The sequence below is a fragment of the Schistocerca piceifrons genome, chromosome 1, assembly GCF_021461385.2.
Source record: "Schistocerca piceifrons isolate TAMUIC-IGC-003096 chromosome 1, iqSchPice1.1, whole genome shotgun sequence".
Classification (NCBI taxonomy): Eukaryota; Metazoa; Arthropoda; class Insecta; order Orthoptera; family Acrididae; genus Schistocerca; species Schistocerca piceifrons.
In genome coordinates, this window is record NC_060138.1 from 810,004,730 (window position 1) to 810,018,786 (window position 14,057).

A 14,057-nucleotide genomic window follows, 5' to 3' on the forward strand; every position below is an offset into this window, starting at 1 on the left:
CGCAGAGCAATACTGCAAGCCATGTAAAACTAAATCTATAAACTTTGACTTGCATGGGTAGCAATTTTCAACCCAAACATTGCAAAAAGGCTTTCGAATACGCCAAACCTCATTATGATAGCCATTTTGTGAATATCTCTTTCGGCTACAGCAGTCTGTATGTATGCATGTGTGCAATCTACACTCCTGGAAATGGAAAAAAGAACACATTGACACCGGTGTGTAAGACCCACCATACTTGCTCCGGACACTGCGAGAGGGCTGTACAAGCAATGATCACACGCACGGCACAGCGGACACACCAGGAACCGCGGTGTTGGCCGTCGAATGGCGCTAGCTGCGCAGCATTTGTGCACCACCGCCGTCAGTGTCAGCCAGTTTGCCGTGGCATACGGAGCTCCATCGCAGTCTTTAACACTAGTAGCATGCCGCGACAGCGTGGACGTGAACCGTATGTGCAGTTGACGGACTTCGAGCGAGGGCGTATAGTGGGCATGCGGGAGGCCAGGTGGACGTACCGCCGAATTGCTCAACACGTGGGGCGTGAAGTCTCCACAGTACATCGATGTTGTCGCCAGTGGTCGGCGGAAGGTGCACGTGCCCGTCGACCTGGGACCGGACCGCAGCGACGCACGGATGCATGCCAAGACCGTAGGATGCTACGCTGTGCCGTAGGGGATCCGCACCGTCACTTCCCAGCAAATTAGGGACACTGTTGCTCCTGGGGTATCGGCGAGGACCATTCGCAACCGTCTCCATGAAGCTGGGCTACGGTCCCGCACACCGTTAGGCCGTCTTCCGCTCACGCCCCAACATCGTGCAGCCCGCCTCCACTGGTGTCGCGACAGGCGTGAATGGAGGGACGAATGGAGACGTGTCGTCTTCAGCGATGAGAGTCGCTTCTGCCTTGGTGCCAATGATGGTCGTATGCGTGTTTGGCGCCGTGCAGGTGAGCGCCACAATCAGGACTGCATACGACCGAGGCACACAGGGCCAACACCCGGCATCATGGTGTGGGGAGCGATCTCCTACACTGGCCGTACACCACTGGTGATCGTCGAGGGGACACTGAATAGTGCACGGTACATCCAAACCGTCATCGAACCCATCGTTCTACCACTCCTAGACCGGCATGGGAACTTGCTGTTCTAACAGGACAATAGACGTCCGCATGTATCCCGTGCCACCAAACGTGCTCTAGAAGGTGTAAGTCAACTACCCTGGCCAGCAAGATCTCCGGATCTGTCCCCCATTGAGCATGTTTGGGACTGGATGTAGCATCGTCTCACGCGGTCTGCACGTCCAGCACGAACGCTGGTCCAACTGAGGCGCCAGGTGGAAATGGCATAGCAAGCCGTTCCACAGGACTACATCCAGCATCTCTACGATCGTCTCCATGGGAGAATAGCAGCCAGCATTGCTGCGAAAGGTGGATATACACTGTACTAGTGCCGACATTGTGCATGCTTTGTTGCCTGTGTCTATGTGCCTGTGGTTCTGTCAGTGTGATCATGTGATGTATCTGACCCCAGGAATGTGTCAATAAAGTTTCCCCTTCCTGGGACAATGAATTCACGGTGTTCTTATTTCAATTTCCAGGAGTGTAGTACGCTAAACACTGTTTTTCCAGATAACACATACACTACTGGCCATTAAAATTGCTACACCAAGAAGAAATGCAGATGATAAACGGGTATTCATTGGACAAATATATTATACTAAAACTGACATGTGATTACATTTTCACGCAATTTGGGTGCATAGATCCTGAGAAATCAGTACCCAGAACAACCACCTCTGGTCGAAATAACGGCCTTGATACGCCTGGGCATTGAGTCAAACACAGCTTGGATGGCGTGTACAGGTACAGCTGCTCATACAGCTTCAACACAATACCACAGTTCATCAAGAGTAGTGACTGGCGTATTGTCACGTCCAGTTGCTCGGCAACTATTGACCAGATGTTTTCAATTGGTGAGAGATCTGGAGAATGTGCTGGCCAGGGCAGCAGTCGAACATTTTCTGTATCCAGAAAGGCCCGTACAGGACCTGCAACATGCGGTCGTGCATTATCCTGCTGAAAAGTAGGGTTTCGCAGGGATCGAATGAAGGGTAGAGCCACAGGTCGTAACACATCTGAAATGTAACGTCCACTGTTCAAAGTGCCGTCAGTGCGAACAGGAGGTGACCGAGACGTGTAACCAATGGCACCCCATACCATCACGCCGTGTGATACGCGTTCACCGCGATGTCGCCAAACACGAATGCGACCATAATGATGCTGTAAACAGAACCTGAATTCATCAGAAAAAGTGAAGTTTTGCCATTCGTGCACCCAGGTTCGTCGTAGAGTACACTATCGCAGGCGCTCCTGTCAGTGATGCAGCGTCAAGGGCCACCGCAGCCATGTCTCCGAGCTGATAGTCCATGCTGCCGCAAACGTCGTCGAACTGTTCGTGCAGGTGGTTGTTGTCATGCAATCGTCCCCATCTGTTGACTCAGGGATCGAGACGTAGCTGCACGATCCGTTACAGCCATGCGGATAAGATGCCTGTCACCTCGACTACTAGTGATACGAGGCTTTGGGATCCAGCACGGCGTTCCGTATTACCCTCCTGAACCCTCCGAGTCCATATTCTGCTAACAGTCATTGGATCTCGACCAACGTGAGCAGCAATGTCGCGATACGATAAAGCGCAATCGGGATATGCTACAATCCGACCTTTATCAAAGTCGGAAGCGTGATGGTACGCATTTCTCCTCCTTGCACGAGGCATCACAACAACGTTTCACCAGGCAACTCCGGTCAATTGCTGTTTATGTATGAGAAATCGGTTGGAAACTTTCCTCATGTCAGCACGTTGTAGGTGTCGCCACCGGTGCCAGCCTTGTGCGAATGCTCTGAAAAGCTAATCATTTGCGTATCACACCATATTCTTCCTGTCGGTTACATTTCGCGTCTGTAGCACGTCATCTTCGTAGTGTAGCAATATTAATGGCCAGTAGTGTAATTATAATCCCTCAATAGACGAACATGGTAGAGATCCGGTATTGTCCTAGCATTCAGGGCTTATGGTCGCCATGCATCGTTCTTCATTGGTATTAAATTTAGGGATGACGCCCATGTTCCAGTAGATAGGCGAATGACGCCTCCCTTCAACATGGTATCAAATTCCATCGTGGCAACACAGTATCGACTACGGGCGAGACGTCTGGGCCTACAGGAATTCGATATGCCTGTGGTAGTGTTGATATAATGTACCGTGTTGTCACATACATTTTGTGGGGACCCAGGTAGCCTCATGACACCAGGAAACTGTTCTAGAGAATTTTTGTGTCCATCACCCTCCGACTAGATCAGTTTGGAGTCGTGTACTGTTGCGTTATGATAGAATCTATTGGCAGACTGTCTCGTGATGTCGTCTGTTACACGAGCATTGGCGACGCCCGGTACCGAACGATAATGTGCTGACGACTGGCTCGGATTATAGGTTCAGTTAAATCCGCTACGGTGAAATTCCAAGCAAAGCGCGTCATAGTCCCAGGTCCAAATCGGTGTCCTGTGTTCCACACTAGCGATCGTTGAATTATTAGCTACAGAAAGACAGAACGAGGTGGCTGGTAGGTATTTGTGTAACAGTGTCCGCGGCAAAACTCTTAGGTCGGAACCTGAGCCCACCAAAAAACTGCGTCTTTCGGTCTAGGATGAAGAGGCGCAAGTGCTCCACTGACTATCCGGGGCGATTACTTCTGCCTGTTGTTTACCACCTGAGGAAGGTACACGGCGAGACACACTTGTGTGCCTGGGCTCCAAATTTCTGTGGTATCAACTAAGGTCTGTCCAGGCTGAATCGTTGGCTGATGGAAAGTTTGTTGTGGTACGACATTTTGGTCTTCTGCGGAACTTTCCTCTAGCTCTCTGGTCAGAGACAAGTTCGTCCATGTGCTTACTCAGCACATAGACCTTATTCATGAGACTATCATAATGCGATCGTGTTATCACCGAGGTGCTATTACACACGGTCCGATCACGTCCTGAATCCGTTCCGCCGGAACCGCTGAGGCCTCGAGTGACATGTCCGTTTGCGATGTCTTCACCTGTGGTGCCAGAGGCAGACGGCTGCTCCACAATGTGTACAGTAATGCATCAGGCACTGTGCACGCTTGAAGCTTGTTTCTTAAGTGAACCTCGAGAGCCTGCCCCACTCGTTTCTGTTGTGAACACACTACAAATTTACTCGACTTTTAGCTCAGTGCAAGAGTTTCTTACCCAGAGGTGAAGTCATAATGTCTTGAACCTCAGCTTCGTAGCGGTGGTCCAACTGACTAATCACCAGCGCGACGTTACTGGATTCGGTGTTCACCTCATCGCAGAGGAAAAATCCTCGACTGGCGCGAACAACAATTGCCTGGCCGTTTGGCCCAAACGGGGGTAGCCGCACTGCAAGTGTTCATATTGCTGGTGTGTTCATAATTTCACTAATCTAAGATTCTCGAAGGCTTTCCGCGATTTTCCTGTGTTGCTGATTTATTTTCTCTCGCTGTAATCACGTCGGAGTCACGACTGTCGCAAGTCTGCTGGTTGCTGGGCTTGCGAACTCGATATTTTGTTCTGGTCACTGCGAGAATCGGATACCAACGAATGTGTGTTTCTAGAGTTACACTTTATTCCGTTAAATCGCATGCTTCACATTCAGCATAATAACAAGAGAATACGATGTACTCACTGACACAATGCGTATGCAATCACAAATCCTGGTCGGTAACGAAGCAAACGAATAAACAAGGCAAAGCAAGAGACACCGACGAAATTAAGCTCAGGGAATTCCGCGCTGCAGCAAGGAGAAGGCATTCCACAGCGCTCCAGGCAGCCAGTACGTGAACCCTGTTGACGTCTGCCAAACGTTCAGTTGATCATCTGACGTCCGCCGTGGCTGTCGCTTGTCGACACTGAAACTGTAATGTATAATGCCCACTATCTTTCAGTTATTAAAGATAAAGCCCCGACGATGGCAACGGCAAAGGCTGACATTGTTGAGTGGTGGGAACGCCAAAATGTGAAAGTTCAGATTCATCCGTGCAAGTCTGAGCTCAAGGAACTAGCTAAAGAAAAATAGCTGTAATTTCAACAGTATGCCGTTGACGAGGTGGTTAAGCAAAATGGTAACCGGGTTCTTAGTCTTCCACTATACCTCTGAAGCTTCGACACCATCGAAATTATTTAGGTGTAGATAAGACATTAGCGACAAATAACAGAAGCTTCACTACGGCAGAATGTCAAAAACTATTTGAGGAAGCAGTGGTACTAATAACGCCGGAGAACTGGCGTAATGTTGTACGCCACACAGAAACGGTCGTTAAACAACCATGGAAGAGTGAAATGAGTGTAGAGAGTAGTGTCGAAAATATAATTTATCCTTCGGTAATACCAGTGGCTCTTCCATGGACGAGAACACACGTAACGACAGTCTCGAGGAAGAAAGTGATTCCGAACCATGTGGCCGTATTTCGTCTATCCTTTAGTGTATGTATTTCATATGTTTGAACGAAATATGTCTACCGCATTTCCACGGTAAATCTCATCCTGTTATCAAGTACAGTGCACTCCCTGTTGCTTTTGTTAAGATACACAGGTAATAGCAGCACGTGCAGAACCTGTAAGTGGTGAAGATCAAAATATACAGCAAATAGATATGTACGCTGAGTCTGATGTTTCCCCGTTTCAAGTCTTTATTGAAAGCAAGTATATCCTATATCCTATGTCTTTCGGGGCACTACTACATATTGAATGAAGAGACGTACGCTACGGTCACAGGGTTGAATCCTGCCTCGGGCATGGATGTGTGTGATGTCCTTAGGTTAGTTAGGTTTAAGTAGTTCTAAGTTCTAGGGGACTGATGACCTCAGCAGTTAAGTCCCATAGTGCTCAGAGCCATTTTGTTTTGAAAAGACATAAATAAAAACATTACAAAGAAAAATTTGCGCTGGTGAAGGTGCAAACGGTTTATTTCGGAGTAAAGTTTTTAGAATAATAACATACAGTCCTACATTGCTCCAGACATTTTACAGTAGGAGGAAATATTTCAAAAAGGTCAACTCCTGTAAGTTCAATAACAAGAAAACCAGATTATATTTCTATTCGTTGAGCAAGATGCTGAGTGAATCCCTTTCTACCATGTCTGGACTGTTTGACGTTTAAAACAGAAATAATGTGTGTCGTAGTAAGACTAAATTTTTCACTGTGGGGGTACTGAATGTGACTACTATCAAAATTCCCCTCCGACAAGCATTTACTGTCGAATTCATCCCAAAAGTACATACAGGATCTGCCCAGAATCCGCAGAACAAATGGAAAGAAACAGAAAAAGAGCAGAGTTGAGTCTAGCCTATAAATAAATTACATATGAAATAACACTGTTTCAGAGACTTTATTGGTCTCATACAGACATGAGCTTATGTATACGTGAGGCTGAGAGTGAAAATTTATACCAAGGCCAGGCAATACTGTTCACGTCTAAGGGTGAATTTGAAGCAGAATGGGACGGCAAGGAGCATCTTGATCGAGGAGGGAGGCGTGGCAGTTCCACACTCCCAACATTTTTCGCACCTGTCCCAGCGCCCGCTTCGTTGTGTACACAACGGACAGCAAACACATCGTCGGCCCCTGTCGTACTGGTATCGCCTGCTGCTCGCTACCCAACTACACCCAAGGTGCGACCCAAGCCGATAAAGAGCAGCAAGAGGCCACCGGTCACAAGTGACACTATAGTTCCCAGTTAAGACAGCAAGTTCACCAATACTTCACAATTCGTATACACCTCAGTACTATCAAATGCCACACCCAACTTAGGCCCATGAGTATCTGGTGGACAGTGCATTATCATGACTGTCCTGTGAAATGTGTAAAGCACAGCACAAAGCCGCGACTGATGCAAAGTAATAAATAGAAAGCTGTTGTATATAACGACTACTGACAAATAAGAAGTAAAGGGCTATTTTACCTTAGAGTGTGATGCTGTGGGATGTACATTGTATAAGGAATAATAAAAAAGTTTACTTTCATTTATGGATCAGACGCATATAGCAATTTGTGCAGCAAGTGAGACATGAGACATCTCCACATACGGTTTTCACATCGTGCGAGGTGACAGGAGGAATGGCGCATTTAATTCAACACGGTATTCAGTGTAAAATTTTAAATTTAGAGCTTACTCGATCAGAATTTCAATAGGCTGGTGCCTTCATTCTCTCAGTTACTAGAGACATTGACATAACCTCTGTGTACAGAGCGCCAAATAGGCCTAATGATACAACGAAAGATTATCAGTGTACTCTCGTCAGTTCCTGTACTATGTCAAAATTAATAATAGGGTAACTTTACTTCATTCTGCATGGAACCCGGGTCGAGAGGACAGAGTTTGGAACTCAATCGCAGAGACTCGTTGACGAAACTAACTTAATGATACTCGGCGACGGAAGATCAATGGCAATCAGTCATTCAAACCAACGGAGAAGTGCAGCCGAGCTGCGTTTCGTGGCTCCACCCATGGCTACAACTACCGCATAGAAGATTGTGGAGGGTTCACTAGACTCGAACCATTTACCAGTCATCTCAGACGCATACGAAATTTTCTGGTAGACTTATCATTAATGGGAATAGCATCCTTAACGAACAGATTCGCAACTGCAGGAGTCCCAGTAGCGAATTACGACCAAGAACCAGCGAATATCTCCATTTCTCAGAATAACCATTCATCCAGTAGAAAAGAAGCCAACAGAGTGGTGGGAGAAGAATGTAAAATCGCTGTGGAGAACCACTGGAAAGCACTGATACTAGCCCGGCGGAGGTTCGAGTCCTCCCTCGGGGCCGGCCGGGGTGGCCGAGCGGTTCTAGGAGCTACAGTCTGGAACCGCGCGACTCCTATGGTCGCAGGTACGAATCCTGCCTCGGGCATGGATGTATGTGATGTCCTTAGGTTAGTTATGTTTAAGTAGTTCTAACTTATAGGGGACTGATGACCTCAGAAGTTAAGTCCCGTAGTGCTCAGAACCATTTGGACCATTTGAACCTTCCTCGGGCATGGGTGTGTGTGTTTGTCCTGAGGAAATTAAGTAGTGTATAAGCTTAGGGACTGATGACCTTAGCAGTCCTGTCCCATAAAATCTCACACACATTTCAACATTTCAAATGGTACTCGTATTACAAGCGACAGTCTAAAAATACATTAATTTCAAGAGAGTTTAGGCAAAACTGGAATTTTCCTTAGATGAAAAGAAAAGGAGTAACTAGAAGGACTTATACGCGAATTTAAATGCAAGGACACATATTTCCTGTGTATATCGGGGGGGGGGGGGGGGCGAAGGGGTAGGGGAGGGAATCGGACGCATCAGAAGGGTTCCGCTATAGACGTCCAGTCCAATGACTTTGCAAATTAATATGATGGAATTGTTTCTACAACGTCTTACTGTTAATAAATCTGATGGAGGTGTACAACGTTTCTTGGGCAAGCCCATAAAAGGAGGCGATCTGAATCGAGTGCTGTCTGTTGGCACAAATGGGCAAGGTGTCCTGCCAAAATGCTGTATGAGTTGACAGGAAAAGGCAAAAAAATCACGTGTGTAATATTTTAAGTAGTTATTGGTCAAGCAGGAATTAAGTGACTGAACTGAAGACAGACATGTTATCCATTTTTAAAGCATGAAAATCTCGAATTATATGTCGTCCTATTCATCTGTCACGTTCCTTGAAAGTATTAGACTAATAAAACACGGTGTTCCTTGTAGGTATTAGAAAGACTAATAATACATGGAATGATGGTTTTTCTAGACGGCAAAAATAGGTTTCCGCAGAGGATACGGAACCGATGATAAATTAGCACAACTTCTTACAGTGCTTTGCCTCAGCAAAAAGTTCCGAATAATGTTCGTCTCGAAACTTCCTGGCAGATTAAAACTGTGTTCCGGACCGAGATTCGAACTCGGGACCTTTGCCTTCCGCGGGCAAGTGCTCTACCAACTGAGCTACCCAAGCACGAATCACACCACGTCCTCACAGCTTTACTTCTGCCAGTACCTCGTCTCCTACCTTCCAAACTTTACAGAAGCTCTCCTGGGAACCTTGCAGAACTATCACTCCTGAAAGAAAGTATGTTGCGGAGACATGGCTTAGCCACAGCCTGGGGGATGTTTCCAGAACGAGATTCTCATTCTGGAGTGTTCGTCTTGGTTACTATTCAAGACGGTGTAGCAGCACACTTCCCTCCTACCTTCATTGGCAGTCCTATTTCAATACCTAACGGCATAGAACTTTGTATGAAGCTTGGCAGCAATAGCGTGGAAAAAGGAGGACGTGTAAGGGAATCCCACAAGGGTCAGTTCTCTCACCTGTACTGTGTAATATCAACATCGAAGATACGCACATCATTTTGGACAGCAACATCAACATACTGCAATACGCTGATGCTGTGTTCATTTACAAGGTGTCTATCTTAAGAGCCGGCAGGCGCCTTTTCTCTGGTGTTTCAGCAAATGTTTCCAGTTTTGGTTTTGTATTGAGTATCTGGAATCAGCCCGAAGAAATACTGCTCACTACGTCTTTCATGGGATGCCCGGTGCCGACGGAACGCGTCGGTCTGTTTCCCATTACTAACTAAATTATTCACATAATTGGAATTTTATGTGTCCATTCCATAGAGTGGTCCCAGAATAGCATAATACGATATTCGTTTTATTGGTAGGGTGTAACAGGGACAGTAAAACACGTAGAATGAACAGCAATACAGCAGCAACTCAGAAGCGCTGCATGCTTAGCGTTAGCAGTCAGTTCGGGCCAGGGCGGTGATGTCGCTGCAGGAATACTGGTTATTCTTCTAGTTTTACTGTCCCTATCAATACATACAGATAAAACAGATATCTCACTTCACTAATCTGAGATCGCTCTATCGAATGGCCTCGTAAAATTGCGCTTTAAAAATCTGCATCGCTTGAAACACGTGATGAATACTAATAACTTGGGCTGATTCTAGCTACTGAATCCACAAACTAAATTGTAAATATCTGATGAAACAGCAGAGAAAATGCGCCTGACGATTCTTTAAAGAGACACCCGGTACACAACAAGCGACACCATCAAATGAATACAGCGATGACGGCTCTCGGCTACAGGCTGAAGGAAAGTGCGTTAACTGTACATAAGAACAAATCTGCTGTGAGCATCTGTACCAGACACAAGATGCAAGAGATCGAGTCTATTACACTAGGAGGATATCTTTTCCCTTGGCTTACACGTCGAATGTGAACTTCGACACCATATGTAAATCAAGCAGTTGCAAAATCGTGTTAAGAACAGTGGCAGGCGGCACATGGTTGGCAGACTGTCACAGTTGCTTGAACGTGTATCGTGGCCTAGTGTGGTCAGATTTGGACTATGGAATAATGGTCGGTGACGGATACCACAGTACAACAATTTAAACAGGTACAACAGAAAGCGCTTAGAGTATGTCCTGGCGCCAACGTCAACAAACGCATTTGTTGTGAATTGGGAGAAGAGCCAACCCACGAAGTTTAGAGGAAGCCGAAAGGCACGCGTTTAAGCTCACGCAGGCTGGCGTGAGGTCTGGAACAGGACAAGGAAATTAGAACTTAGAAAAAGATGGTGGAATACTTAACTTTAATCCATTAATGTTGAACGTAGCTCTTGTCTGTACATTATTTACAATATCAATAGCAACTGATAATGGCGCCTTGCTAGGTCGTAGCAAATGACGTAGCTGAAGGCTATGCTAACTATCGTCTCGGCAAATGAGAGCGTATTTTGTCAGTGAACCATCGCTAGCAAAGTCGGTTGTACAACTGGGGCGAGTGCTAGGAAGTCTCTCTAGACCTGCCGTGTGGCGGCGCCCGGTCTGCAATCACTAATAGTGGCGACACGCTGGTCCGACGTATACTAACGGACCGCGGCCGATTTAAAGGCTACCACCTAGCAAGTGTGGTGTCTGGCGGTGACACCACAGCATTACTTGTGTACAGTATCGAACCACTCCTACGTTTGCGCCACTAACATTTAAGCATAAAATTCGTTAGGGGGCTCAGCTTTTTTCAAGATGCCTTGTTATACTGCATCTACAAATTTTCTGCGGATGGTACACGTTTGATTACTGGTTGCGCAAGAATCCGCCTCCACTTGCAAAGAAATGTATTAGAGGCAGCACCGAATGTTGAATTATCCATCTCTGCACAGGACTGTTTAAAGAAAGTTACTTCCGTAATATCATTGAAGCTGACCAGAGATTTTATCTGACACTGACATCAACCATTTCAAAGCTCCGATTCAATTATGCACAGTCAATGATACTCTTAGAAGGGAAGGAAACGACAAGGTTCGCGATTCGCATGGAGCTCGTGCTTCAGTGAGTGCGGCTCTTGAAATAAAGTATACAAACAGTTAAAGTGTACAAACATTATAATAATATGAAGTAAAAAAAATTAAACACACTTATATAACACCGCGTTCATCTCGGACGCGCCGCGCCGCGCTGAACGGCGCAGAGCAGTGCAGATTGCAGCACAGTGTTCGTAGGTACGCAGCAGTGTTCCAGTGAGCGCGCGCAAGCACCATTAAAAATGGAAAACGAGAAACAGCGCGCAAACAGTGCCGCACACGGACGAACCATTTCCTTTGACGTATCCACGCTGCGAGGAACTCACCCGTTGTTGCGCTAAGTCGCGCAGTTTGTACCGTACATGACGCGCGGCGCGCCTCTTTTGTCGGTTTTGCGCAATGCGGCGATGCCGCTGTTGACGCGACTTAATTCAAAAGGAGGTGCCATTTCAAAGTCACAACTGTGTAAGCTTCTTGTCGATCTGGCAATGCTACTACGCCACGCCGTGCCGAGCATGTAGCAGCACGGATCAAGGTGCGGCAGTCACATTTGCACCTAATAACGTGGTTCCTTTATGCTGGTGTCCCGATAGCTACAATAATATCTAAGAAGCGTGAATAAGAATAAAACAACAGCGTGTTTAATAAAGGTAGAGAGAGGGCTGATAGGGGGGGGGGGGGCGGGGTAGGAACGGTAAACAAATGCTTGCATCAAGTTGCATTGCCACAGTAATCTCAAATTCCATCATGACACTTACCATCGTTTCACGAAAGACTTTCCTATTGATTCTAGTTAAGGAAAGCAAATTGCCTTCATTAAAGGAAGAATTTTAAGGTCGGAGCAGGGTTGCGACAATGTTTACCCGGAAAGCAGCTGGCTTCGTCTCAGCTTTAATAGTGCAAAATCAAAGTAATCTTAAAAAAAAGCTTAATATTTGACAAGTTGTTTCTATTTTACACGCCAAAAATAAGAAACTTCAAAAACTGGTTGATCAAATGTCCCCATCTAGACATACAACAGAGGCGACTTTCTGCTGTTAGTGATGATACTGTGTCACTTGCAAAAAAATATGTGACTGGCAAGTAACGAATCTGGCTTTTGACGAGTGCAGATATCCAAGATAAACTGCACCTTGCCAGATTTTTAAGATATGTACTGACTGACTTGCAAGTGGTGGAGGAACACTCAGATTCCGTGACATTGACGTAAATCGAGGTTATGACATTAAAGAAGCCCTTGATGGTGTTTTAGTTATATAATCAGTGCCTACTGTGAAGACTGCCAGTATTGCCACCGAGGTGCCACGTCGTTACAGGTAAAATCCAAGGCCTTGCCGCCCGGTGTGGCCGAGCGGTTATAGGCGCTTCAGTCTGGAAGCGGCCGAGCGCTTATAGGCGCTTCAGTCTGGAAGCGCGCGACCTCTACGGTCGCAGGTTAGAATCCTGCCTCGGGCATGGGTGTGTGTGATGTCCTTAGGTTAGTTAGGTTTAAGTAATTCTAAGTTCTAGGGGACTGATGACCTCAGATGTTAAGTCCCATAGTGCTCACAAGGGAACCTCCCCATCACACCCCCCTCAGATTTAGTTATAAGTTGCCACAGTGGATAGTCCTTGAAAAACTGAACACAGATCAATCTAGAAAACAGGAAGAAGTTGTGTGGAACTATTAAAAAAATAAGCAAAACGTACAAACTGAGTAGTCCAAGCGCAAGATAAGCAACGTCGACAGCCAGACTTGAGGAGCGCCGTGGTCCCGTGGTTAGCGTGAGCAGCTGCGGGGCGAGAGGTCTCTAGTTCAAGTCTTCCTTCGAGCAAAAAGTTTAATTTTTTATTTTCAGACAATTATCAAAGTTCAGGCACTCACACATAATCAACTTCGCTCTCCAAAATTCCAGGCCATGTTCAGATTTGTTTGGACATATGCAGGATTTGAAGGTCTATACACGAAAATTTGAAAAAGTTAAAAACATATGTTTTGACAGAGCATAGGGAAAAGTGTGCGACTGTGAGACTTTTGGATTCATGTGTTGCAGTTTATGTGACAAACTCTTACGTTTTCATCAGTTTTTTGGGAGTAATTATCACATCCACAAGAAAACCTAAATCGCGCAAGGTAGAAGAATCTTTTTACCCATTCGCCAAGTGTACAAGTTAGGTGGGTCGACAACATATTCCTGTCATGTGACGCACATGCCGTCACCAGTGTCGTATAAAATATATCAGACGCGTTTTCCTGTGGAGGAATCGGTTGAGCTATGACCTTGCGGTCAAATGTTTTCGGTTCCCATTGGAGAGGCACGTCCTTTCGTCTACTAATCGCACGGTTTTGCGGTGCGGTCGCAAAACACAGACACTAAACTTATTACAGTGAACAGAGACGTCAATGAACGAATGGACAGATCATAACTTTGCCAAAATAAAGAAAAATTCTTTGTTCGAGGGGAGACTTGAACCAAGGACCTTTCGTTCCGCAGCTGCTCACGCTAATCACGGGACCACGGCGCTCCCAAGCTTACATTGTCCTTGTTGTTGAATATGTTTGCGTAGACTACTCAGTTTGTATATTTTGCTTATTTTTTTATAGTTCCACATAACTTCTTCCTGTTTTCTCGATTGATCTGTGTTCAGTTTTTCAAGGCCTATCCACTGTGCCGACTTATAACTAAATCTGAGGGGG

General features: G+C 46.1%; 1 protein-coding gene and 1 non-coding gene across 2 annotated transcripts in view; both read right to left on the reverse strand.

Moving 5' to 3' along the window:
* LOC124775332 (fibrillin-3-like) overlaps positions 1–14,057 on the reverse strand; it is a 198,434-nt gene that overhangs the window by 14,988 nt on the left and 169,389 nt on the right. The gene's annotated exons all lie outside the window — the stretch shown is intronic.
* Trnap-cgg lies at positions 8,957–9,031 on the reverse strand. Its single transcript has one exon. It is a non-coding gene; the product is annotated as a tRNA-Pro (tRNA).